The sequence below is a fragment of the Prionailurus bengalensis genome, chromosome F2 (genome assembly GCF_016509475.1).
Source record: "Prionailurus bengalensis isolate Pbe53 chromosome F2, Fcat_Pben_1.1_paternal_pri, whole genome shotgun sequence".
In the NCBI taxonomy this organism is placed as follows: Eukaryota; Metazoa; Chordata; class Mammalia; order Carnivora; family Felidae; genus Prionailurus; species Prionailurus bengalensis.
The window spans coordinates 20,399,216-20,426,168 of NC_057353.1; the positions used below are offsets into that span (position 1 = coordinate 20,399,216).

General features: G+C 39.6%; 1 protein-coding gene and 1 pseudogene across 8 annotated transcripts in view; both read right to left on the reverse strand.

Annotated features, from left to right (window-relative positions):
* NCOA2 (nuclear receptor coactivator 2) overlaps positions 1 to 26,953 on the reverse strand; it is a 293,750-nt gene that overhangs the window by 151,468 nt on the left and 115,329 nt on the right. The window lies entirely within an intron of this gene.
* LOC122495969 lies at positions 1,291 to 26,193 on the reverse strand (annotated as a pseudogene).

A 26,953-nucleotide genomic window follows, 5' to 3' on the forward strand; every position in this document is an offset into this window, starting at 1 on the left:
AGCAGGCTCCAGGCTCTGAACTGTCAGCACAGAGCTCGACGTGGGGCTAGAACTCACGGACCATGAGATCACGACCTGTTCCGAAGTTGGACACTTAACTGACTGAGCCACCCCGGTGCCCCGGTCCAAGCTTTCTATTGATGTTTATATCTATGTTCCTCACAACAATCCCATGGGGCTAGGCACTATTATTCCTCCCAATTTACAGGAAACTGAGGCGCAGAGAGGTCAAGAAGAGCTCATAAGTAAAAGGGCCAGGAATTGCATCTGTGGAGTCTGGGTCCAGAGTCTGTGCTCTTAACCACTACATTCATACGCAAAAGGAGTCAAGGCACACATGCTTAATGACTGCCACCAACTCAGGAGGCACTATGCCGGGTATTTTGCGTGTAGTGTCTCACTGGTTCCTCCAGATACCAACAACGTGAGGCTGGTTTGATCGTCCCCTTTTAGAGATGAAAAAAACTGAACGCAGGAGAGAGGTGAAGTAACATTTAAGGTTAAACCATAGAAAGATTGCAAAACATGTGTTACGTATTGGGTGCCAACTATCTGCCAGGCACTCTGACGTGCATTATATCTTTAATCCTTTCAACAACGCTATAAGTACTAATTTATCCCTATTGTACAGCTAAGGAAAATGAGGCTTAGAGAAAGGTTTGGTAGTTTAACAATTAGAGTCACATTAGGAAGAACAAAAATTCTAACTCAGCCCCACTGAGATCCGAACCCCTAGTTTCTCCCCATTGGGCTGCTGCTATAAATAAAAGTTGATACATCAGCTGCGCTATGCACAGCATTGTTAGGGACACAGAGATCATTCAGCTCCATTCAACTAGTTCACGGTATGAAGAGCGGGCAAGAACTGCGACACAAATCACTATGATTTCCAGACATCTACTCGTCAACTATTCACTGAGGGCCTTACTATGTGGGGGGCACTGGGGATACAGCAGTGAACCAGTCAGATACAAAATTCTACCCCCTGACCTTACGATCTAGAGATGGGCAATAAACAAGATAAAGAAGTAAAACTTACAGCATGTAAGGTGCTCATAAGTGCTGAGGAGGAAAAGAAGAATGCAGGGGGACTAGAAAAGAGGGTATGTTTTAACCATCTCAGGTGGAGCAGCCTGGGACTGTCCTGCTCCTTGCTACGCTTTCAGACAAGAAGTGTGCCTCCAATCACTGTGACAGCCCAAAGCGCCCCCATCGCTTTTCTAAATATGCCACAGGATCACTTGGCCTTCCTGAGAATCACAAAGAAGCCCTATTTTCTCGCCATTTCCTTCAAGCCTTGTGCAATTTGGCCTCTATCAGAACATGGTTTTCAACACTGCCCCAAGGTTTCAACACTATCCCGTGGTGACACTGCATGGTCAAGCTTCTCATCCTATCTTCCTCACTTGCGTTGGGTCCACTTCCCCCTGCCACAAGCGAAAGGGAGGGAGGAAACAAGGATGGATGGATGGATGGATGGATGGATGGGAGGGAGGGAGGAAGGGAGGGAGGGAGAGAAGAAGGGAGGGAGGGAGGAAGGGAGGGAGGGAGGGAGGGAGGGAGAGAAGAAGGGAGGGAGGGAGGGAGGGAGGGAGGAAGGGAGGGAGGAAGGGAGGGAGGGGAAGGGAGGGAGGAAGGGAGGGAGGGAGAGAAGAAGGGAGGGAGGGAGGGAGGGAGGGAGGGAAGAAGGGAGGGAGGGAGGGAGGGAGGAAGGGAGGGAGGAAGGGAGGAAGGGAGGAAGGAAAAAGCAAAAACCCAACTATGGGCATTACTTGAATGACATCCTTGCTTTTCCTCTCCCTATAAAACCACTCCCTGCAGATCTTACCTGCTGATGCAGTTTCAATGATCTCATCTGTATATGCGGGACTCCACGTATACTTGCAGCCTCGTGATGTCCCCTGTGCCCCACTGCCGGGCTGTGGGCCGCTCACAGACATCTGTCCCTAGCTGCATCTGAAATGGAGCTCATCACCTTTCTGAGGAAACCCTCTTCCCGCACCTGCCGCTTCATGCGCACTGTTGCCCAGCAAGCTCTTCTAACTCTTGTTTCTCCCTCTGTCTTCAAACCCAGTCAGTGCCCAAGGTCTTTAGATTCTACCTCTGCAGCTTCTCTCCAATCCCTCTGCAACTACTAGGATTTCCTTCTCTAGTTAGCAGGCCTCGCGGGGAACCTCTCCCCATGTCAGCTTTCTCCCTTCCTCAACTTACCGTATGGGTCAGGACCAAATTTTGTCACCACAGTTCCTTCATGTTTAACATGGGATGGAAGTGACCATAGAGTACTAGCGTGAGAATTAAGTGTGAAAATTGTAATTGACTACCATACTTCTTAACACATGGTAGGACTCAGTATTCGTAAGGTCTCCTTCCTTTCCTTATTCTTACTCTCTGTGAGATCAAATAGGAATCATGCATTCAGGAGCCTGGCAATCTAACTAGTTTTCCAGATTTGTCCACCAAATCTGCAGTCCCCTAGCTCTGCGGTCTCAGTTCTGGCCAAAGAGGAGTATGCAGTATTCTCAGACTTGGCCTGGCACTTTCCTGTGGTCACCTTGTTCACTGCTCACACATTCCTTCCCTTCAATTTTCCTGTCCCCAGCCATTCATGCGTAGCTAAGTCTACAGATCCTCTAACGTTTATCCTCTCAATGGCCTCCTTGTGAAGTCTTCCCTAAATCCTTCACGCAAGAGACATTTCCCAGAGTGTGTGGCTGGCTCAGTGAATAAAGCATGCGACTCGTGATCTTGGGCGTGTGAGTTCAAGCCCCACATTGGGCATGGAGTCTACTTAAAAAAAAAAAAGAAAAAGAAAAAGACAGAGCCCTCTCCCCTTTCCCAATGCCCAGAAATCATCAAACTAAACTGAATGCATCTTTCAGTCAACCTATACATATTTATTAATCATTTGATATGTGCCAAGAAATATATCAAGAACTGAGGACACAACTGTAAAAAAACTACTACATTCTTTGTACACTATGATTATTGCTTTCCACATACTTATCATAGCCTAAGTAAATGATAAAGTTAAAAGTGGCCCAGCACTATGATTATAAGTTCTTAGATGTCACAGTCTGTGTATTACTCATCTGTATATTCTCTATAGCACTGATTATGATACCTTGGTACATAATATAAACTTAAATTGTTATATTTGATGGTAACCATAACAATTTTGTCATATGTCAATATCATTGTTCCCTGAGACACTTAAGGGATTTTTATAGTGAAAGCTTAACTATTACTAAAACACATGTGAAAGAAATTATTATTATTTGTAAAATGTTGGGTACATTTTACAATACTATTATTATTTGTAAAATGTTGGGTACATTTGGAAAATAATTATTACATAGCAATTAGGTGCATAAAAGTTTACTATGATTTAAATATAAAACTATGGAGCGCCTGGGTGGCTCAGCCAGTTAAGCGTCTGACTTTGGCTCAGGTCATATCATGGTCCGTGAGTTCGAGCCCTGCATCCGGCCCTGTGCTGACAGCTCAGAGCCTGGAGCCTGCTTCAGATTCTGTGTCTGCGTCTCTCTCTGACCCGCCTCCACTAGCACTGTCTCTCTGTCTCTCTCTCTCAAAATAAATAAACATTATATCAATAAACATTATATAATATACATTATAAGCATTATATAAACATTATATATAATAAACATTATATAAACATTATATATAATAAACATTATAAATAAACATTATATAAACATTATATATATGCGTGCACACACACACACACACACACACACAAAACTAGAATGAGAAGTTAGAATCTCAGACACTGAGCCCAAATTTCAGAGTCGAAAAAATATGTCAATGCAATGAATAAGTAAAAATAAGACAAACTCAATAAAACCCTTGATCCTGCTACTAACTTTTCCTATATATTTCTGTGTTTGAGGGGAGATGTCCCATGTCAAAGTCTTATGGCTGGTATTCACTACACCATATGTAAATGAGAAATTAAATGGACTAAGTAAAGAACAAATTCACTGCACTGGTTCCTGACTCAGGTGTGAAACACGAGACTTATTAGTCAGAGGGATAAGGCAAATATAAAGTGTGAAGAAAATCTGACAGAAGACACCTACTCTAACTCCTCCCTTCATATTCAACACCTTTAACTAAGAAACAGAGTTAGAGCCATCGTCCTCCTTAAAAAAGGTATCTAAAATAAAAATCAAAGTTAATTACTCCAGGAGCTTAGTTTGTAAATATACGGCTATCTGGTCAGAGAGAGTGGAAATAAATCTTAACATTTCAAAAATACTGTCTCTTGGTCCTAATTCTTCCAAATGAGTTTTAATTCTGTATCCACAGAGTGGAGTGTAATGAGGGTAGGGGCCTATTTATGCTTGGTGGTGAGCAAGGCACTATACGTAATTGTTAGCTTTAAACAGAATAATGACGGACAAATCAACAGTTTAAATGTTCAACTTTAAGTGTTAAGTATCTTAAGCACAACTAAACAGTAAACTTGGGGCACCTGGCTGGCTGTTGGTGGAGCATGGGACTCTTGATCTCGAGACTGTGAGTTGAAGTCTCATGTTGGGTGTAGAGATTACTTCAAATTAAAATCTTACAAAAAATAAAAAGCAGTAAACTTACTGAATAGTACACTAACTTCTATCTCACACTTTTAAGATGCTAAAGGCTATCAATTTGTTTTCCTTAAAAGCATCACCAATACCACTCATTTTGATAGGAAATCTATTATTTAAGAAAAGGATCTTTAAATAAAGTTCCTAGATTAAAAAAAAATGATTAACAACTAAAAATATTCACAAACAGCTTACCAAAAAAGAGAAGAAACACTGTGATTATTGAAACATGAACTGGTGAATGACCACAACATTTGACTGGGAAAAGCCATGCTACCTGGGTTCCTAGGATAGGTCGTGATAAAGATGAAACAGCATATTACATACAAGGGAAATCTTCAAAGCTAACCCCATCCCTTTATAATGACAATATGCTTTAACAGGAAAGAGGAAGAAATGACAAAATCGTATGCTTGCTCCAGTCAAAAGGAAAAGGTGGATACGGCAAATAGTGAATGTGATGGTAAGACACTGCAGTAAAACTTGAGTTGAGTTTAGTAAAACATATAAAGCTAAATAAAAATAAACTTCAGTACCTATAGAAGACACTATGAAATAATTACGGCAACGAAATGAACAAGCACCTCACACCTTAATACCTTTTAAATATCAAAGCTTCAAATTAAAGTAATTTTAAGAACCGCTAATATTTATTGAGTGCTTAGCAAGTGCTAAGCCTAGCGTTAAGCACTTTACACACATTATCTCATTTAACAACAACCCCATGAAGCGGATATTTATATTATCCCCATTTTATAGTGTCAGCGCTTGGATTCACACCCAGAATCTGACTTGGTTCTTTCACGACTACAGCAATATATATGGTATTAACATACACGTGTTCACATATACATATTAATGTATGGTTCTTTACCCATACAGTATACATACTGTATGAACTTTCATGTAAATTCAATGATCAAGCACATACACAGAATAATTAATATGCTTAATGCTCTCGCCAGACAGGAGTAACCACATGGATTACTCAAATCTATATACGTTAAAGTATTTTTACATGGAGAAGCAGGAAGAGGCACAGTAACAATAACTGGTTCCAGGCATGGAAAAAGCAAACCAGAGTTACCCTTATTGCATTTCATTGAATCACAGCCCAGATAGGGGCATGGGTGGGACTGCTGTGGGAGTGGTCCATGGGCATAGCCCATCCTGCCAAGCAAACCATGGTCTCTCAATACGCCGTTTATGCAACTTTAATCAGCTTATAGGCATACCTTGGAGATACAGGTTCGATTCCAGATCACCACGATAAAGTGATTATCGCAATAAAGTGAATCAAATGAAATTTGTTTCCCGATGAACATGAAAGTTATGTTCACACTATCCTAAAGTCTTTTAGTGCCCAGCAGCATTATGTCAAAAAGAAAAAAAAATGGGCAGACCCTCATTAAAAATACTTTTATTGCTGGGGCACGTGGGTGGCTCAGTCCGTTGAGTGTCTGACTCTTGATTTCAGCTCAGGTCATGATCCCAGGGTTGTGGGATTGAGCCCTGCATTAACTCCATGCTGAGTGTGGTGCCTGCTTGAGATTTTCTCTCCCTCTGCCCCTCTCCCTCGCTCATGCTCTCTCCCTCTCTCTAAAACAGAAAATAAATATTTTAAAAATGCTTTGTTGCTAAAAAATGCTAACCCATGTCTGAGTTTTCAGTGAGTAGTAATCTTTTTTTTTTTAATTTTTTTTTCAACGTTTTTTATTTATTTTGGGGACAGAGAGAGACAGAGCATGAACGGGGGAGGGGCAGAGAGAGAGGGAGACACAGAATCGGAAACAGGCTCCAGGCTCCGAGCCATCAGCCCAGAGCCTGACGCGGGGCTCGAACTCACGGACCGCGAGATCGTGACCCGGCTGAAGTCGGACGCTTAACCGACTGCGCCACCCAGGCGCCCCAACAGTGAGTGGTAATCTTTTTTGCTGGCGAAGGGTCTTGCCTCGATGTTGATGGCTGCTGATCAGGGTGGTGATGGCTGAAGGCTGGGGTGGCTGTGGCAGTTTCTTAAAATAAGACAAGAATGAAGTTTGCTGTGTTAATCGACTCTTCCCTTCACAAATGGTTTCTCTTTAGCATGAGGTGTTGTTTGACAGCATCTGATCTGTAGAACGTCTTTCAAAATTGGGGTCAAGCCTCTCAAACCCTGCCACTACTTTATCAACAAAGTTTATGTAATATTCTAAATCCTTTCCTGTCAATTCAACAATTGTTACAGCATCTTCACCAGGAGTAGACTCCATCTCAAGAAACCACCTTCTTTGCTCATCCATAAGATGCAACTCCTCATCTGTTCAAGTTTCATCATGAGATTGCAACAATTCAGTCACACCTTCAGGCTCCACTTCTAGTTCTAGTTCTTGCTGGAACTTTCTACCACATCTGCAGGTATTTCCTCCACTGAAGTCTTGAACCTCTCAAAGTCATCAATGAGGGTTGGAATCCACTTTTTCCACATTCCTGTTAATGTTGACATTTTGATCTCTTTCTATGAATCATACATGTTCTTAATGTCATTTAGAATGGCTTTCCAGAAGGCTTTCAGTTTACTTTGTCCAGGTCCATCAGAGGAATCACTACTTGGCAGCTACAGCCTTGTGAAATGTATTTCTTAAATAATAAGACTGTATAGTCAAAATTACTCCTTGATCCATGGGCTGCAGGATGGATTCTGTGTTAGCAGACGTGAAAACATTAATCTCATTGTAGATCTCCATCAGAGCCTTTTGGGTGACCAGGTACACTGTCAAAGAGCAGTAATACTTTGAAAGAAATCTTTTTTCCTGAGCAGTAGGTCTCAACAGTGGGCTTAACATATTTAGGAAACCATGTTACAAACAGATGTGCTGTCATTCAGGTTTTGTGATGCCATTTTTAGAACACAGGCAGAATAGATTTGGCATGATGCTGAAGGGCCCTAGGATTTTCATAATAGTCAATGAGCACTGGCTTCATCTTAAAAGTCACCAGTTGCATTAGTTCCGAACAAGGAAATCAGTCTGTCCTTTGAAGGTTTCAAGGCAGGCACTGACTTCTCTCTAGCTATGGAAGTCCTAGATGGCATCTTCTTCTAATAGAAGGCTGTTCCACATCAACGGATAATCTGTTGTTTAGTGTCACCGCCCGCACGAACTAGCTTGGCTGGATCTCCCGGATAACTTGCTGCAGCTTCCACATCACCACTCACTGCGCTTCACCTTGCACTCTGATGTGACGGAGATGGCTTCTTCCGTAAATCTCATGGACCAACCAACCTCTGCTAGCTTCAGACTCTTCTTCTGCAGCTTCCTCACCTCTCTCAGCTTTCAAAGAATTGGAGAGAGTCAGGGTCTTGTCTGGATTAGACTCTGGCATAAAGGAATGTTGTGGCTGGTTTGATCTTCTATCCAGACTGTTCAAGCTTTCTCCCTATCAGCAATAAGGCTGTTCAGCTTTCTTACCATTCATGTGTTCACTGGGGTAACTTTTAATTTCCTTCAAGAATTTTCCCTTGTACTCACAACTTAACTGTTTGGCAAACCTAGTTTTTAGTCTGTCTCAGCTTTCGATGTGCCTTCCTCACTAACCTTAATCCCTTCTAGCTTTTGATTTAAAGTGAGAGATGTGCAACTCTTCTTTTCACTTGAACAGTTAGAGACCACTTTTCACTTGAACAATTAACTGGCCTCATGCCTCAGGAGGCATGCCTCCTGTGTTGTGCCTCAGGAAATAGGGAGACCAGAGGAAACGGAGAGAGACAGAGACAAACAACCAAATGGTCAGTGGAGCAGTCAGAACACACACAGCCATTTATCCATCAAGTTTGCCGCCTACGACATATCCGTATCCAAAATACATAAGGAACTGATAAAACACCCAAAAAACGAATAATCCAATTAAAAAATGGACAGAAGACATGAATATTTTCCCAAAGACATACAGATGGCAAACAGACACATGGAAAGATGCTCAACATCACTCATCATCAGGGAAATGCAAATCAAAACTACAATGAGATATCACCTCATACCTGTCAGAATGACTGAAATCAACACACAAGAAACAACAGGTGTTGGCAAGGATACGGAGAAAGGGAAACCCTCTTGCTCTGTTGGTGGGGTGGGGATGCAAACTGGTCCAGCCACTCTGGAAAACAGTATGGAAGTTCCTCCAAAAGTTAAAAAGAGAAGTACTCTAGTATCCAGCAATTGCACTAGTAGGTATTTACCCAAAGATACAAAAATACTAATTCAAAAGGATAGTGCACCCTGATGTTTATAGCAGCATTATCTACAGCAGCCAATTATAGAAGCAACTCAAGTGTCCACTGATGAATGGATAAACAAGATGTGAAGTGTACATGCATACATGAGCGCGCGCGCACGCACACACACACACACACACACACACACAGAGTGAAATATTACTTAGCCATAAAAAAGAACAAAATCTTGCCATTTGCAATGAGATGGATGGAACCAAGGAGTATAATGCTAAGCCAAAAAATAAGTCAGAGAAAGACAAATACCATACAATTTCACTCATATGTAGAATTTGAGAAACACAACAGATAAGCAAAGGGGGAGAAAAGAGAGAGAGAGACAGAGAGAGGGACAAATCAAGAAACAAACTCTTTTTTTAAGATGTTTATTTATTTTTGAGAGAAAGAGACGGAGAGAGACAGAGAGATTGAGAGAGTGTATGAGCAGGGGAGGGGCAAAGAGAGGGAGACAGAGAATCCCAAGCAGGGTCTGTGCTGATGCAGAGCTCGATCTCATGACAGTGAGATCATGACCTCAGCCAAAATCCAGAGTTGGATACTTAACCAGCTGAGCCACCCAGATACCCCAACAGACTCTTAAGTATCGAGTACAAACTGATGATTACGTGAAGGGAGGTGGGTGTGGGGATGGGTTAAAACAGGTGCTGGGGGGATTAAGAAGGGCACTTGTTGTGATGAGCACCGGGTACATATGGAAGTGTTGAATCATTATATTGTACACCTAAAAATAATATTACACTGTATGTTATCCTACATACCCTGTCTTATATAGGCACAGTTCACAGCATCCCAAAACAGTAACAGGAGTAACATCAAAGATCACTGATCAGCATAACAAATATAATAATGAAAAAGTGCGAAATATTTTGAGAATTATCAAAATGTGGCACAGGGACACAAAGTGAGCAAATGCTGTTGGAAAAATGGAGCTGATAAACTTGATTGATACAGAGCTGCCACAAACCTTCAATTGGTAAAAATCCAATAAAGTGAAGCACAATAAAGCAAGGTACGCCTGTCTACAAGCATGGGGGGGCAGGGAGGTAGGACAGGAGGCCAGCGGACACAAGAGCTATCTGGCTACAGGACAGCTGGTCATAACCAGGGGAAGAGGGGAAGAAGACCTGAGAAAGTGGCCTTAATTTCAGCCTTAATCCAAAAAACACCCTATTTCTTTTATCTTTAAGGAAGTGAAGCAGTGAGCAAGCAGAATAATCATTCTCATGTATATGATATCATTTTTAGAAAAAGAAAAAGCCATGTTTAAGCATCTTATTTTTTTAAGTTTATTTATTTTATTTTAAGCAATCTCTACATCAATGTGGGGCTCGAACTCACAATCCTGGGATCAAGAGTGGTACACTCTTGGACTGAGTCAGCCAGGCACCCTTAAGCCTCTTATTTATTTATTTATTTTTTTATAGCACTACTTAAGGTAAGTTTATCATTTCTACCACAAGTTTTGGCATTTTCCTTGGTTTTACAAATCACAAGTAAATCAAATTCATATTTTTAAATTGGGGCTGTCAACTACACATGAGTCTGCCAAGGATTAGTTAAAGGTCTGCAATTTACTGAAATAACCTCTTTAAAATAATACAAAGATACACATGTTTATACAGGAATCAACTTGAACTCTTCTACCTGAATCAAGAAATATTTGTTTACACTTTTAAACAGAATAAGACGTATACATTCCTTTATCTCAAAATAAATGTTACCAAAATATATGTAAGTCGTTTTTGGGATATCAAATACTATTTTCCTATTAAATCACATCATATTGGAAAAGTATGCATCCATGAAAAAGAAAAATCACACTGATGGGCTAAGCTAAGAATCTGGAGAGACCTGACCACATGCCTAAGAAGTCTATATTCCAACAGGGGTCCGCAAGCCATCAGTTGAGCCCATTGGTTTAAGTTTACCTCTTCTAAAAATCAAAAGCAATAAAAAATGATCAGAGTACGGCAGGGGAACAGATGCCTTGTTAGCTGACCCCTCTCCATTTATTTTGGACAGCGTAAACTCATGCAGCAGAGCAGTATAGACATAAATTGTGATACTCTCCACTTCCCCTAACAGAGTCTATTACTTAATCTGGATTGCATAATCCACATGTAGATTATATTTAAAAGAATTTTTTAAGTTTATTCATTTACTTTTGAGAGAGAGAGAGAACACAAGCTGGGGAGGGAAAGAGAGAGAGAGGGAGCCAGAGTCTGAAGCAGGCTCCAGGCTTCAAGCTGTCAGCACAGAGCCCGACATGGGGCTGAACCCACGAACCTCAGGATCATGACCTGAGCCAAAGTCAGACACTTAACTGACTGAGTCACCCATGTGCCCCTAGAGATTGTATTTTAAAATGCATTCTAAGGGGCGCCTGGGTGGCGCAGTCGGTTAAGCGTCCGACTTCAGCCAGGTCACGATCTCGCAGTCCAGGAGTTCGAGTCCCGCGTCAGGGTCTGGGCTGATGGCTCGGAGCCTGGAGCCTGTTTCCGATTCTGTGTCTCCCTCTCTCTCTGCCCCTCCCCCGCTCATGCTCTGTCTCTCTCTGTCCCAAAAATAAATAAACGTTGAAAAAAAAAAATTAAAAAAAAAATGCATTCTAAGAAAACTAAGACAAAATTAAAGATATTTCATTGATGTGTAATATATAAGAAGCTAATTCTTCCAAATAAACTCTCTTCCAAACAATCTTAAGTACTAACATAGCCGCAACACACACCAAAGGGTTTTCTTAGGTTCAGCTAAACATTCAGACTCACACAATTATCGTAAGCAACCTCTGGCCCCAGTGTCCCCAGAAGAATACATGCAGGAGCACGGCTTGCCAGCAGAGAAGCATTAAGCACCACTCTGCTGTGCAAGTACTGTACTTCCATCAGCCCGTGCACCCGTTTAGCTCAGGTCCACACTGGCCGGGTGGAGTTGCCCGTTGAGATGTTTCCTGCTCCACAGAAGCCAGTATCTCTTACATCAAATTCGTAAGCAAAGCTTCCAAGGTCCCCACGATGGAAATGCTCATTTGTAAGAGTCACTGCACCAGGGAAGCTCAACGCTAGGGCTCCCCCATCAGGTATTCATATTTCATTTAGCCTTTCCAAGATATGGCTTAGCAATCAAGGGTCATTTTTACATATAAAATGTCACCGAGAATCAAAGTTGATATAGTCTATATAGTTGATATAGATTACCAAAGGAACAGACTTAGAGTTAACCGAAGGTTAAAATACCAGCCTAAAGTGTCTGGAATGTATCAGTAACTATCAATCAATGTGAAAAATATAACCCAAATGAAAAAAGTGTAAAATGTATTGATAGGCAACTCAGAGGAAAGAGCCAAAATGGTCAATGTGGAATCTCAACAGCAACCTGAGAATGCATGCTAAAACTAAACTGAAATATCATTTTACAAATGTAATCACATATTCTACAACCGAGCAATTACCTTGTTAGGTAATACCCCACAGAAACTCCAATATGTACACAGGGTGACACGTACAAGAACACTTGCTCCTGGAATGCTTGTAATTGCAAAAATATTAGAAACAACCTAAACATTCATCAAGAGGAAAACAGACAAATTGTGATATGTTCACATAAGGCATGGCTGACCTGCAAACAGACAGATTAGTGTCTAAAAAAATTGTGATGTTACAGGAAAAAGGCAAGTTGGAGAACAATACGGATAGTGTGGTACTATTTAATTAAGTTTTAAAACATAGAAAATAATACCAAATATTATAAACAAATATACAAAGAGTAAAAGTAAAAAGCAAAAATAAAAGGCATGGGTACAACAAACAACAGAGTCAGGATAGCAGTTACTTCTGAGAAAAGAAGAAAGAGAATGCTATAAATAATACAAAAGAAAGGGGGTCAAGACAGTGTTATACTTAAGAAAAAATTTTTTTAATGTTTATTTTATTTTGAGAGAGAGAGACAGAGCATCAGTGGGGGAGGGGCAGAAAGAGGGAGAAACAGAATCTGAAGCAGCCTCCAGGCTCTGAGCTGACAGCACAGAGCCCGACGATGCGGGGCTTGAACTCACAAACCACGAGATCATGACCTGAGGCAAAGTCAGACGCTCAACCGACTGAGCCACCCAGGTGCCCTGGAAGTGTTATAGTTTTAAATTGTTAAGAAGAGGGGCGCCTGGGTGGCGCAGTCGGTTAAGCATCCGACTTCAGCCAGGTCACGATCTCGCAGTCCGTGAGTTCGAGCCCCGCGTCAGGCTCTGGGCTGATGGCTCGGAGCCTGGAGCCTGTTTCTGATTCTGTGTCTCCCTCTCTCTGCCCCTCCCCCGTTCATGCTCTGTCTCTCTCTGTCCCAAAAATAAATAAAAAACGTTGAAAAAAAAAAATTAAATTGTTAAGAAGAACAATCATTTAAAATCAAGAGAAAAAAGAATGCTATCCCTTGGCAATTCTTGACCAGAACACACTGTAAGACATTGGTTTGCAGAGAACTTTAAAACTATTATTCCATGTGCAATTCTATTTTTTTACACTGAATTTCTCTTTCCCAACACAACCAGTAGTCAGGCTCTGACAAGCTGCCTTCCTGCTGCCAGGCCCCTCAGCGCAACTGGATCACTGTGCCCACTGCTCTAAACCAATGCCCCCGCCTCACTCCTCACCTCTGGTCTCCACCCCTCCACTTCCACCACCCCACCCCCACCCCCGGCCGCATCCACTCAGTGTACCAAGAGCAAAACAATCAACAAAAAATGCCACTTTGGTAATGTCACTTATCAGATGCTAGAACTTAAATCTTTTGAGGACAGCCACTGCCTAGAGAATAAAAAGAAAACACGTTATTTAACCCAGCATTTATAGGCCTCAAAGCCTGGCTCAAAGCTGTACGTCCAGGCATACCATCTACTATTCTTGTATACAAAAGCCAATGTTCTATTCAAAGCCTTATATGGGCTTTGGTCATTCCCTTCTCTTCCTCTTTGCTCAAGCTGTGTCTCTTACCTGGAATGCCACCACCCCAGCGCTACCCCTTTTCAGGTATTCAAATCTTAGTTGTCTTCAAAGGCTTTGCCCCAAGTCTTTTCTCCACCCCCCATATATTCCTCCCTAACCAACTGACTCTAATGTGGACTCATTCATTCATTCAAATATTTATTGGATGTACACATGTGGCAGGGAGGAAACATAGTTCTGGAGTTACTCACAGAATACCTTATGTATACTACACATGAATTAGAAACTGCCTTGGTCCATATGCATCCCTATGTTTACTGCAGCATTATTTACAACAGTCAAGTTATGGAAGCAGCCCAAGTGTCTATTGAGAGATAAAGGGATAAAGAAGACACAGTATATATACACAATGGATTTTTATTCGGCCATAAAAAAGCCTGTAATCTTGCCATTTGCAACAACATGGATGGAGCTAGAGGGTATTATGCTAAGTGAGATAAGTCAGAGAAAGACAAATACCACATGATTTCACTCATACGTAGAATTTAAGAAACAAAACAAATGAACAAAGAAAAAAAGACAAACCAAGAAACAGAATCTTGACTATAGAGAACAAACCGATGCTGACCAGAGGGGAGGTGGGTGGGGGGATGGGTGAAATAGGTGATGGGGATTAAGAGTAACTAATGATGAGCACTGAGTAATGCACAGAATTGTTGAATCACTATACTGTACACCCAAAAGTAATATAACACTGTGTGTTGTAATGGAATTAAAATTTAAAAAACTAAATAAAAACTTAAAAAAAAATTTTTTTTTAATCTTTATTTATTTTGAGAGAAAGACAGAGTGTGAGCAGGGAGGAGCCGAGAGAGAGGAAGACAGGAATCCGAAGCGGGCTCCAGGCTCCGAGCTGTCAGCACAGAGCCCGACGCGGGGCTCGAACTCACGAACTGTGAGATCATGACCTGAGCCGAAGTCGGACACTTAACCGACTGAGCCACCCGGGCACCCCCTAATTAAAAACTTTTAAAAAATAAAGTTAACCATCTTTAATCACCAAAACAAAAAACAAAACCAAAAGCAAAAAAAACAAACAAAAATCCTGCCTTGCTGTTTTTGTTAATGTGTAAATCAACCTCACACACCTGTAGGCTTCCTGAAGGCAAGAGATTCATTTTATCTCATAGAGCAACTGACACAGTACTTTGTAGTGGTCAGGGTTCAATAAATATTCTCTGGTTAAATAAATTTTGAAATGATAAGGTTACATCGTCTACCCTTTTGGTCAAAAATAATTAATGCTTATACTTAGAGATTTAAACGCTAACAACATTTTCTTGTGATGTACATTATCTGTGCAACAAGAACAATGGACTCGGAGTCAGAAGGTCTCTGATCTTAGGCTCCACTACTTACTATCTCTGGCCATATAATTCTCTCTCATTAATCTCCGTAAACTGAAGATATTCACACCTATCTGAGAAGACTTAATGAAAAATACGTAAATTAGGAAAAGGCCTATGCTAGAAGAATGTCTACCACTCAGTTCCTTGGTCCAGCAGGTATCTACTACATTATTCTCAACAGATGCCGGTATCGTCATTTCCTAAAAGGAGAGCTCATAAAGATCCAGCCTCTTTCTATTAGGTGATAGACATGATACCTCTAATATATGAAAGGAAAGAAGACCCACCAAAATGTCAACTGAATGTAACTGAAATATTTTGATTACATATTAAATAGCTCCTGTGGGCATAAAATTATCCCGTATTTAAAGTGTCTTGGGTGCCCGGGTGGCTCAGTCGGCTGGGGGTCCGACTTCAGCTCAGTTCATGATCTCATGCTTCGTGGATCTGAGCCCCGTGTCGGGCTCTGTGCTGACAGCTCAGAGCCTAAGGGTCTGCTTCGGATTCCTGTCTCCCTTTCTCTCTCTCTGCCCCTCCCCCACTCAAGCCCTGTCTCTCTCTCTCTCAAAAATAAACAAACATTAAAAAGATTAAAAAAATAAAATGTCTTTATCATTCTATTTATTACATAACGTGCTGACAGTAGGTATTTATGCCCTGCTAAATCACGAGTGAAAATGGTGCTTGAAGGAGAATAAGGAAATTACAAAATTGCTGATCAGAATAAATATGATCTCAAAAAACTTTACTTCGTTTTACATAAAATCATTTTAATTGGACTTCCTGTTTGAAGTAGGATACATGGTAATTCACCAAGGATTGGCCGGCTGGCATCCTCGCCTTTTCAGATTCCTTAACCTGTTACAAATCCCTACTGCTAGGTACAGTTGCCCTTATGAGAAGCAGCTGTTCCTGAAATCAATTTCTACAATGCGGAGTCTGCCCTTGTGACCTGCAACTTGAACCCTTTCTTTCAAGCATTATTTGCTCCCTGTCCTCACTGCCTTAATATGCCAGGCCCAGCTCTCCCATTCAGCAGTGCCAAAGACCTGTCGTTGTCCCTCCATCTCAGTCACTTGGGAAGCACATGGAGACTCACCCCTGAAAACTAATTTCCAGAGGACCATCTAGCCTGTAACATATCGTCTACATTTTTTTTTTAGACCCTCTGAATCTAAGGATACTCAGCCTGGCCATTTTTACATGATGTGACAATAAACAGAAATCTACACATTTACCATTCAGTTTGTAGGCAAAATCTTATGTTAGGCAGAGTTTGACTATCTTTTTTCCTGTATCTTTTCTCCTTAGGTCATATTTTCTATACCACACTGCAAAATTTAGGTAGCCACTATGTAATATTTAAAATTACTGACTCTCATGACAGGCTAGTTCAAATCCTGGCTGCATTGGTTACTAGGTGTGTTACTTAGAACAATTATTTTCCTTCTCCATGCCTCAGGTTTTTCTGAAAGAGTAATCACCGCCACCCACCAGAATCCCATGAAAGTGCAGTATTAAATTAGTACAAGTAAAACACAATAGCCATTCTGTACTTTTAATACAAAGTAACACCAGTTACTGGAAGAATGAGCCATAAGTGTAGCTCGGTGCCTAAACAATAAGGTTGAATGGGCACTTTCAGGTGAATGGGCACTTTCAAACTTAAAAAAACTATAGATACATTTTCAGCTATCACTCAGCTTATCTGTAAGGACAAATATCTCTAATTTCATTCCCATCGAGCTTATTATTTTTATTTTTATCACTAGAAAAAAAATGTAGAAAATAGGGAAAAGTAAAGAAAGAAGAGAAATACCCATATTTCCACCATCTGAAGATACTATTTAACATCACAATGTATTTACTTCCAGGAGTTTTTGAACACAACATAATTTTAAAAAATCAATTGTATAAATTCAATCCTACCATTTCCACCTAACAGCATTACAACAGTATTTTTCCTTATCATTTTAGGCTTTGAAAATCTGATTTTTAATAGCACTGTAATATTCCACATCGAACTCCTATATCTCACAGCAAAAGTGGACAGAACTTTCTTTTTTTAATTAATTAATTAATTTTTAAATTTACATCCAAGTTAGTTACCATATGGTGCAATAATGATTTCAGGAGTAGAATCCTTAATGCCCCTTACCCATTTAGCCCATCCCCCCTCCCACAATACCTCCAGCAACCAAGAGTCTCTTATGTTTTGTCCACCTCCTTGTTTTTATATTATTTTTGCTTCCCTTCCCTTATGTTTATCTGTTTTGTATCTTAAATTCCTCATATGAGTGAAGTCGTATGTATTTGTATTTCTCTAATTTCACTTAGCGTAATACCCTCCAGTTCCATCCACATAGTTGCAAAAGGCAAGATTTCATTCTTTTTGATTGCTGAGTAATACTCATCTTCTTTATCCATTCATCTGTTGACGAACATTTGGGCTCTTTCCATCCTTTGGCTATTGTCGATAGCGCGGCTATAAACATCGGGGTGCTTGTACCCCTTCGAAACAGCACACCTGTACCTGGACAGGACTTTCTGACAGCAACTGCAATCTTACCACTGATTCTCACCATAACACATAAGCACCCTTGCCACAACACCAGGGTAATCAGGATCTACATTCATGGGTGTCCTGAGTACTTTCTATAGTATAAACACTGGCATTGTTCTAATGTTTAATAGAGGCAAAAACAACAATTGCGGCCCCAAACTAACAAATTCAGAAAGAGAAAAATAGTAAAGTTGTGGTTTCAACTTAAATGCTAATTTTCATAAGACTGTTTCCAATTTTTCACTAGGGACAAAGAAACCAATCACCGCTTCTCAACATACAAGACACACACATTCGCATCCTGATTTAAAACACGTCAACCTAAATTCATCCACAACAAAAAAAAATCTCATAGATGGGCCTATGTCAAAATTTTAATTTTCAATCTAATAGCCTTAAGGGTGACTTATCAGACAGGTTTTAAAAATACATATACACATATTCACTGAAATCCCAATTACTCATCTCACCAGAATCGACACATACTACAACCTTGATTAACTAACAGCAACCAGTGAAAATGTTTCATTTACAGAAACAGTTAGGGGAAGCTATGTGGTTTGATCACAAGACCCAATGAACTGGGAAGGTAAGAACCGGGACTCCCGTCCCAGCACAGCCCGCTAAGTACCTATGCCACAGCCAGAAAATCATTTGTTATCTTTAGGCCTTAGTTTTTAAAAACTGATGTTTAAAATGATTTCTTGGTCTTCGTCCAGCCCTAAAACAAGGAAGCTGAGAAATAAAGATGATTATGGTACCGGTAACTGACATGCAAATCACTTAAGACAGATGATTCTTACTAATGGAAAACATATCCTAACACCAGTTTAGACTTTCTTGACACCTGCCTCCCTGCCCCTCTTAACAACACCACCACCAAAATTAAAATGAGATATGTGGAGTTACTCACATTGAAGAAACTTGCATTTGCTTTTCTGGTGCACAGAAACTTATTCTGAAATCTGCCTAATCAACAGACATTAATACTGTCTGTTTAAATAAATGTGCTTGCATAGTTAATAAAAAAGAACACTGTACAAAATCATGCTTGATTTCATTTATTTTGAACACATATATATAAGCAATTAAAGACAAAGACAAGTATAATGAATTTCTACCTCATATTTATTTAAAAGAGTACTGTTTTGTAGGACTTTTCAAAGCAGTTTAAATTAGCAACTAAAATCTATGAATGCGCTTTGGAATGTTAATTTTGTTAATGTTTTGTTTGTAATATGCAGTAAAAGGGAAGACATATGAAATATATCGTGGCCCATTAAAAAGAGTCACACAGGGGCGCCTGGGTGGCTCAGTCGGTTGAGCGTCCAACTTTGGCTCAGGTCATGATCTCGCGGTCTGTGAGTCCGAGCCCTGCCTTGGGCTCTGTGTTGACAGCTCAGAGCCTGGAGCCTGTTTTGGATTCTGTGTCTCCTTCTCTCTCTGCTCCTCCCCTGCTCATGCTCTGTCTCTCTGTCTCTCTCAAAAATAAATAAACATTAAAAAAAAGGGGGAGGGGGGCACACAGGCATATGCCATTTCTTTCTCTAACCATATTCTTAAAGCCAAGTAGGCTCTCTTTGCCATCTCTCAACTAAACGTTCACTTCTAGTCCTTATTATAAACAAGATGTAGCACAGTAAATGACAGATTTGCAGTGTCTTTTCTTAGTTAATAGAAAATAATAAACTCAAAGAGATGGGAGCAAAGTAAGCACCAGAGTACTGTCAAGGAGGCTGAGCTCATTAATATTAACTTTTTACATGTTTCAACTGACTAAATGCACCTGTAATTGGTACCCTGTTGTAAATTTAAACTGCTGTGCTTATGTGAAGATTGTGTAATCAGCAGTCATTACGTGCTTCCTTTTGTGTTCTCTAATGGGAAAACTGAGACGCTCTTTCCCTTTTTTAAATTAAATGCTTTAATAAAGTAAGATTTTTAAGGGAACGAATACTCAACTTCTGAAGTCGTAAATTACTAAAAGATGCTCTCACTGGACTTGACTGTGTAGAAACTACAGTGACGGATGGGATGCTTTCCACAGCTTGCATGCTCGTGCTCTCAGCGTCAATAAGTAAAACCAGAATCATGTCAGAGTTCTGTTCCACCAAGCTTTAGACAAAGAGTGGGCAACAGCACCAGCTGCCCAGGTCCTCGCTGCGGGGATGGACAGAACCGTCACAGCGAACTGGAGCGAGCAACTGATCACTTGCTCCTGATCCTGGGTACAGTTCCCTCAACCATGACTCATTTGCTTGCAAACATGGCTTCTATGCATTAAACTACCAGCTCTTTCCCTCGCTCCTCCACCCCATTACCCAGTGAAGGAAGTTCCTGGTGAAAACCCTTTCACTCACTGTGGAAAATACTTTCCACAGAAAAACATTTTATAGGGAGTATAGAGTAAATTTGATAAATATATCGAAAAACTGTAGGGACTCTGCACACAGGTATAATTACTGCAAGAAATAATTAAAAGTGTGTATTTTGATTCAACTGATTTCCAACTCATGGAAATTTACTTGACAGAGGTTTTTTAAAGTATACACTTTTTTTTTTCTTTTTTTGGTATTTCAGAATGTGCTCAGAGTTGGCAGAATCTTGTGGGATCCCTGAAACTTCAAGCTTTTTCACTTTTCTTCCCCCATCTTTAAATTGCCTATAAACTTTCATCACCAGTATTCTGCAACAGGTACAGACATGGCTGAAATGCATTGATTCATCCTAGATGGAGGGATGTTTACAGAAATTAAGCCAGAATCAGTCAAAGCAAAGCACATGCTTCAACATGAAAACCCTACCCCCTCCTCCAAAACGTCCTTAGTTATGTCTAACTTCTCTTCTTGTCTCTCCTACTCCTCCCTCAATTTTTCTCTGTCATATTTTGTTTATACTATCATGTGCTTTTCCTTTGATGGCAGTCATTTTAAAAGGCTAAAGAAATTTTCTTCTGACCACAGATTTAATACAGCAGTCTCTTAACCGATTGGTCTAAAAACAGAGAATCCCTTTCCTCCACCTTCTAACATCTGTCACAAGAGTCAGATTACACATCAACCCAAAGGAGGCCATCAGGGGGTATGTACTAGAAGAGGGAACACAGCGAAAGAAACAACTAGTGGTTAGTGGTTGAGGTCATCAGTAGAAATCATTAAGGTTTCTTTATCCGATACAATCTTACAAAGGGACATCATGGCAGAAATAACATGTTTGATTAATAACAAAATAAATAGCATGAATGTTTAATGTTAAAAAAAACCAGAATTCTCTGAATTCCTAAATAGGAATCCTTTTTGAAGATGTAAAATAACAAGCCTTTTATTGTTCAATCGATGGAAATTTATTTATTAATATTAAACACATATCAGTAGTTTTAATGAAGAAAACTATCCTTTCATGGCACTTGTAATGCCATCAGAAATATTAACAGTAAAATACATTAATTACACTGTATACAATGTATGTAGCTACTTATGTATTTTGCTAGAAAAATAAGTTTATCTTCGATATTTTATGTTTACCTGTGAACTGCTTTTAATATTTGTGGTTATAAATCTTCTAAGATTCGTGCAGTGGACAAAAAAAGTTCATCAGTACCTATTTATGTGTTGTGAAAATATACCTCCAACTTTTTTTAAATGATAAGGGTAGCCTAAGGCCGTCAGCAAATATCTGAGAAGTCTAAGTGGTTTTAACTTATAATGCATTCGAAAAAACTTATGTCAAGGAAACACTTAAAGAAAGCAATAATAAAAACTTGGCGAAACGCTGCATTTTTTAGGCTAAATGTTCTTGATGATTCTGTAATATATACAAGCACCCGAAAGGCAACTCAGATCTAACTTTGCCCCACGGTAGCACTGAAGTTTCCGAAGTGTCTGGAGTGTAACCTGATCATAATTCCTGTGAAGAGTAAGCGTTGGCTAGATGCTAAACCTTGCCATCTGTAGGTGCTTTACAGAACTCCAGTGTGGGGGGTTTTTTGGGGTGTTTTTTTGAAGTAGGGTCAAAAGTTTATAGTGCTTGTCTCCAAGCACAAAATTCTTTCACTTTATGTCATCTCCGAACAAGTCTCAGAACAATTTTGGTACTACCCCTGTATAAATGCGTACAACACCAAGCTCTAGCCCCAAATCCATTTCACATTCGTATTACAGACAGTCTTTCAAGATTAAACCAATAATATTCATTTTCCCCATTTAGCAAAAGGACTGGATTTGCTCCAAAATAATTTTCCCTAAGGTTCTGCTTCCAGAATATTTCAGAATAATTATTCTAAGACTCCTTTAAGAAACAACTTATAGATCGCAACCCCGAAATCCACACAGAATGTGGGCCAAAAGGTATTCATACTCAGGACCCAACCGCATTGCTACTAAGTAAACTGTTCTATTACTCAGGATGCTCGCTGACCCCACTCACTTCAGCCCTCATATTTGCAGCAGATACACTGATGTACTGTCTTCCACCACTGGGATTCAGGACTGAAGAAGTGTCACAGTGAATTAGACCAAACTGATTTACATTACACTTAAAAATATTAAACTTTTTGTCGGCATATAAAAAGACCAAGCCAGTGGACAGCCAGTACACTGATCTGTAGTTGATTTTAAATTAGCAATCAATCCAAATTTTTTTTAAAGTTGCAAATGCCATTTTCTAAGATTGTCATGTCCAGTTTTATTCATCTCATTTACAGTTATCAAACTTCATTTGCCAAACTCTTATCTTTACTGATTCACAAGAAATTCCTAGCAAGCTGAAATCATCACCATAAATTCAATAAGAGTAATGGGAAAGCGTCTATGGGTAGACTATAGCCCTTAGAAAGAAATAAGAAAGTACTAATAGTTCTAGTTTAGCTTATAAAATAGCTGCACGCCTAAAAATACGACATAATCATGTAAATCTGAGGGGAAGCATCTGACTCTTGATTTCAGCTCAGGTCATGTCACACTTATGAGATGGAACCCACGGGCTCTGCGCTGGGTGGGTGGAACTTGCTTACTTATGATTCTCTCCCCGGCTCCCTCTGCTCCCCGCCCCCCACCAGCTTGCACAAGCACTTGCACACGCTCTCTCAAAATAAATGAATAAACATTTCTAAAAATCATGTAAATTTGAATTTTATTTCCAACACTTCTGAATCTTTTTTTAAAACCAAATAATCAGGCAGCACAAATGATCAAATCTTATATATTAAAATAAGTTAAATCAAAGTGCTATTACTCAAAAAGTAAAAACCAAAAAAACCAAAGCTAAATGGAGAAGAACAAGTTCAGTGGAGAAAATCTGAAAGAAATTTTGAATTGTTTCCAATTAGCAAGGACCTTCGCCTAAGACTTGAAAGCAAATTGTCCTTTCCTGATTAATTAAAAACATCAACACAAAGAACTAGACTCTAACTGGCAATTCTTTCGGAGAACTAGGATGGGACAGATGTGACAACCAGCAGAATACATGTGCTCCAATGAAAGAAACTGCAAAAAAATAAAAATAAAAAATAACAATGTGTTGCTCAATAGATCTGTTCCTATCCTTATATCCTTACATCCTTACATAGGAAAACTTTTGAAAATTATAAAAGCTGTGTAGCTGGTAGTATGGCAGAAATATCTTGGCCCCGAAATAAGTTCATTCTGCCTTCAAAATAACACTAAACTTTGCAAAGCACTCTCTGTCAATTTCGACGTAAGGTAAAATATTGACTGGAAAGACTTTTGAAAAGATCTAGAATGGTTCCTCCATTAATGATTCCCTAATTATCAGAAACACATTTCAACATTTGCCATTAATTTGAATAGGAGAATTTCATAATTCACTCAGAGAATATCAGTTTCTTCCTAAGATAAAAAGAGGTGCATCCCTAATGTGAAACGGATGTGCTCAATTAAGTGAAGAGTGAAAAATTAAGAAAAATTTGGGGCAGGACCCATAACAGCACTGCAATTAAAAAGTTAAGGAAAGAAAATTCTCAGGAAAGAGAAATAAATCCTCTAGCCTCTAAGACGGGGGACTTGCTCTTAGGGAGAAAAAAAGATTCAAGGATAGTGAATTGAGATTTAAAAAGCAAGTTAAAAAATACTGCAGTAAGGATTTCTGAATGTAATTTTAAATGTAAGTACATCTATTAGTCTTAAAACAATCCTCTGAAATTCTGATACACAGACCCTTAAAATACAGACATCATCTACAAATATACGGCATTCTAAGATTTCTGATAATTTTTCATTCTTTATTAGCCACTAACACTACCTTATACTCCGCAGTCTCATTTTGTAAGTACAATAATTTTAGAATCAATAACAAAAAATAATGATAGAACAAATATACTGAAGCCAAAATATCTTGTCTTAAACCAATTTCTATGATTCTTTCTAGGCAGACCCCTGGAAGTTTTGTCCCACTTTCTCTCTCACCCTTTATCCCCCAATCCCAACTATGGGCACTCTCTACTCACTTCCTCGCTTTCCTTATTAAGAGCAAACGTTTGCTTTTGGTTTTTTCCTGATTGGTTTAGTGGTCCTATAAAAACAAAATGAGACATCCGAAGAGATAAAAAAAAAAAATTCTGACCATGTACAGTGATGGGTGTTATCTAGGCTTACTTGTGGTGATCACTTTGTAATACACACAAATATCGAATCATTATGTTGTACGCCCAAACCTAGTATTATACATCAATTATACCTCAATTTAAAAAATGTGATAAAAGGGCCCAAAGGGTTTGCAAAATATTTTTGCAATAAAGCATACATGACAGAAGTCACCTACAATTTGGGTGATGCTCACTGTCCAATTTCCTTCTGAAATCCCAAGGACTTATCTGTGTTATTTTACCTTCCATGGTTATGCCATGCTTTCTACCATGCTGCATTTCAGCTCTATATTATTAATACTGTTGTAGTTATCCTTTGCCTCTTCTGTTGTTCCAAGTAATAACCTTGTCCTTTCTCTTAAACTCAGAGGTAGGTGAGAAATTGTTAACTGGGTCTCCTCTGAAGATGTGCAATACACTAAATTTTTCAGTTAAATGAAGCTGACCCTAAAAGTTTTTTAAAATTCCCCCCCCCCAAAAAAACCCTCCACATTTTGAAATAAGATCACTCTGAAATATATTGATTCTTTGCTTTCTTAGTGTTCTTTGGTAACATATTAGTAACAGTATTAAGGGTCAGCATGAAGATGTGTTACTCCTAAATTAAATATTCCCCCAATACTATTTTAGGTCGTATCTATAAGTTATTAAGTTTTAAAATGCAGATATGTTAATTATCAGGATTTTCACTGTCATTTCTTTTTTTATGAATATACCATAACTTACCATTCTTCTGTTGTTAGATATTTAAGTTTTTTCCAGTTTTTGCTATTTCTTATCATTTCTTGACCTATTCTACATGCCTCATTCTACTAGCCGGTCTTCTGCTTTCTAGATAAGGGTGACTTTATGGCCATAGTCATATTGTTTCTATTAGACAATTCACCCATTTAACGTGTACAGTTCGGTGCTTTCACAGAATTGTTCAATCAACACCATAATCAATTTTAGAAGATTTTCAAAATTCCAAACAGAAACTACATATCCATTAGCAGTTTCTCCTATTGCCCCCGCTGCCAGCCCAGTCCCCGGCAACCACTCATCTACGCTGTATCTCTATGGATTTGTCTATTCTGGGCACTTCGTATAAATGGAATCAAACAATACGTGGCCTATTGTTACTGGCTTCTTTCACCAAACATAATATTTTGTCCATGTTCATAATATTTGTAGCATCTATCACTACTTCATTTCCTTTTCATTGCCAAATTATGTTCTGTAGTACATATATACATTTTATTTATCTGTTCATCAGCTAATAGACATTTGAATTATTTGGGGCTACTATAAATAATGCTGCCGTGAACATTCCCATATTCATAATTCTGTCAATACAGAAAACCTACTAATTATTTTTTGCTAATGGTATGATGTAGACCATAGGGACAGTGGTTATTCAAAGAAGACAAAACCAGGGTTTTTTTTGTAGGACCTACAATGATTCCTCCCTCCCTGAGCATTCACTTTCTACCTTCCCTCCCCGCTGGTTTCATATTCTATCACCTCACATGGACAACTTCAATAGCCCAAATGTGCTCAGCCTCTAGTCTCGCTCTCCTCTAGTCCACTGGCCCCAGCACGGGGGATGCATCCTAAAATACAAGTTTCATCATTTCATTTCTCTGCATTAAATCCTTCAATGGACCCCACGGCACTCAAGATTATGGTAAAAAATGCCTCAGCAAGTAAAAGACTCTTAGATCCTCTGGGCCCACTGACCTCTATAATCATGATCTCTGTTTCTGTTGCACATATAGGAACTATTTCAGTTAACGGCTCTCTCACCACTGGACCTTCGTGCATGTTGCGCTCTCTGCTTGGAAGTATGCCCACCTCCCCCTGTGGGGACTTCCCTTAGCCGCAGATCTGTTTATACTCTACCTTTTTAATTATTTTATTGTATTTCATTTATTTATCTTTTACAATGGAGTACTTCGTTTATTTTATTTTACTTTTAAAATTTTATTTTGGGGAAGGAAGGGCAGAGAGAGGGAGAGAGAGAGAATCCCAAGTAGGCTCTGTGCTCAGCCTCGATCCCACAACCCCGAGAACATGACCTGAGCCAGTATCAAGAGTAGGACGCTTAACCAACTGAGCCACCCAGGCGCCCCTGTACTCTGCCTCTTCAGATGCATCCTCTCTATGCCAATATAAGCTTCAAGTGAGCAAAATTTGTCTTTTCTTTTAGCTAGTGGATCTATTACAATAAACGGAATAGAATGGATTCTCAACATGCATTTGTCACTTTGATGAGATAATGGTATTTATTAGCACACCTGCCCAATTCCTGTGAGTAGACAGGACTCGTCTAAGCTCTGGACTTGAAAAAAACCCATGAAAACACATGAAACACAAAACCTAATCTGACTATCTCTCTCCAACAGAGGCAAGCAGCCTTCCACTGTCAGGTCATATAGGTTCCCATTGGGAGGGTTTCCATCCTTTCACACACACCCTAGTGTGACCAGGGACTGACCAATTTGCTAGCTCTACCCCCAGTCCCTCGCCAGGATTGGCTCTAAAATGAGCAGGTAGCATAACCAGGCCAATAAGTTATTCCTGT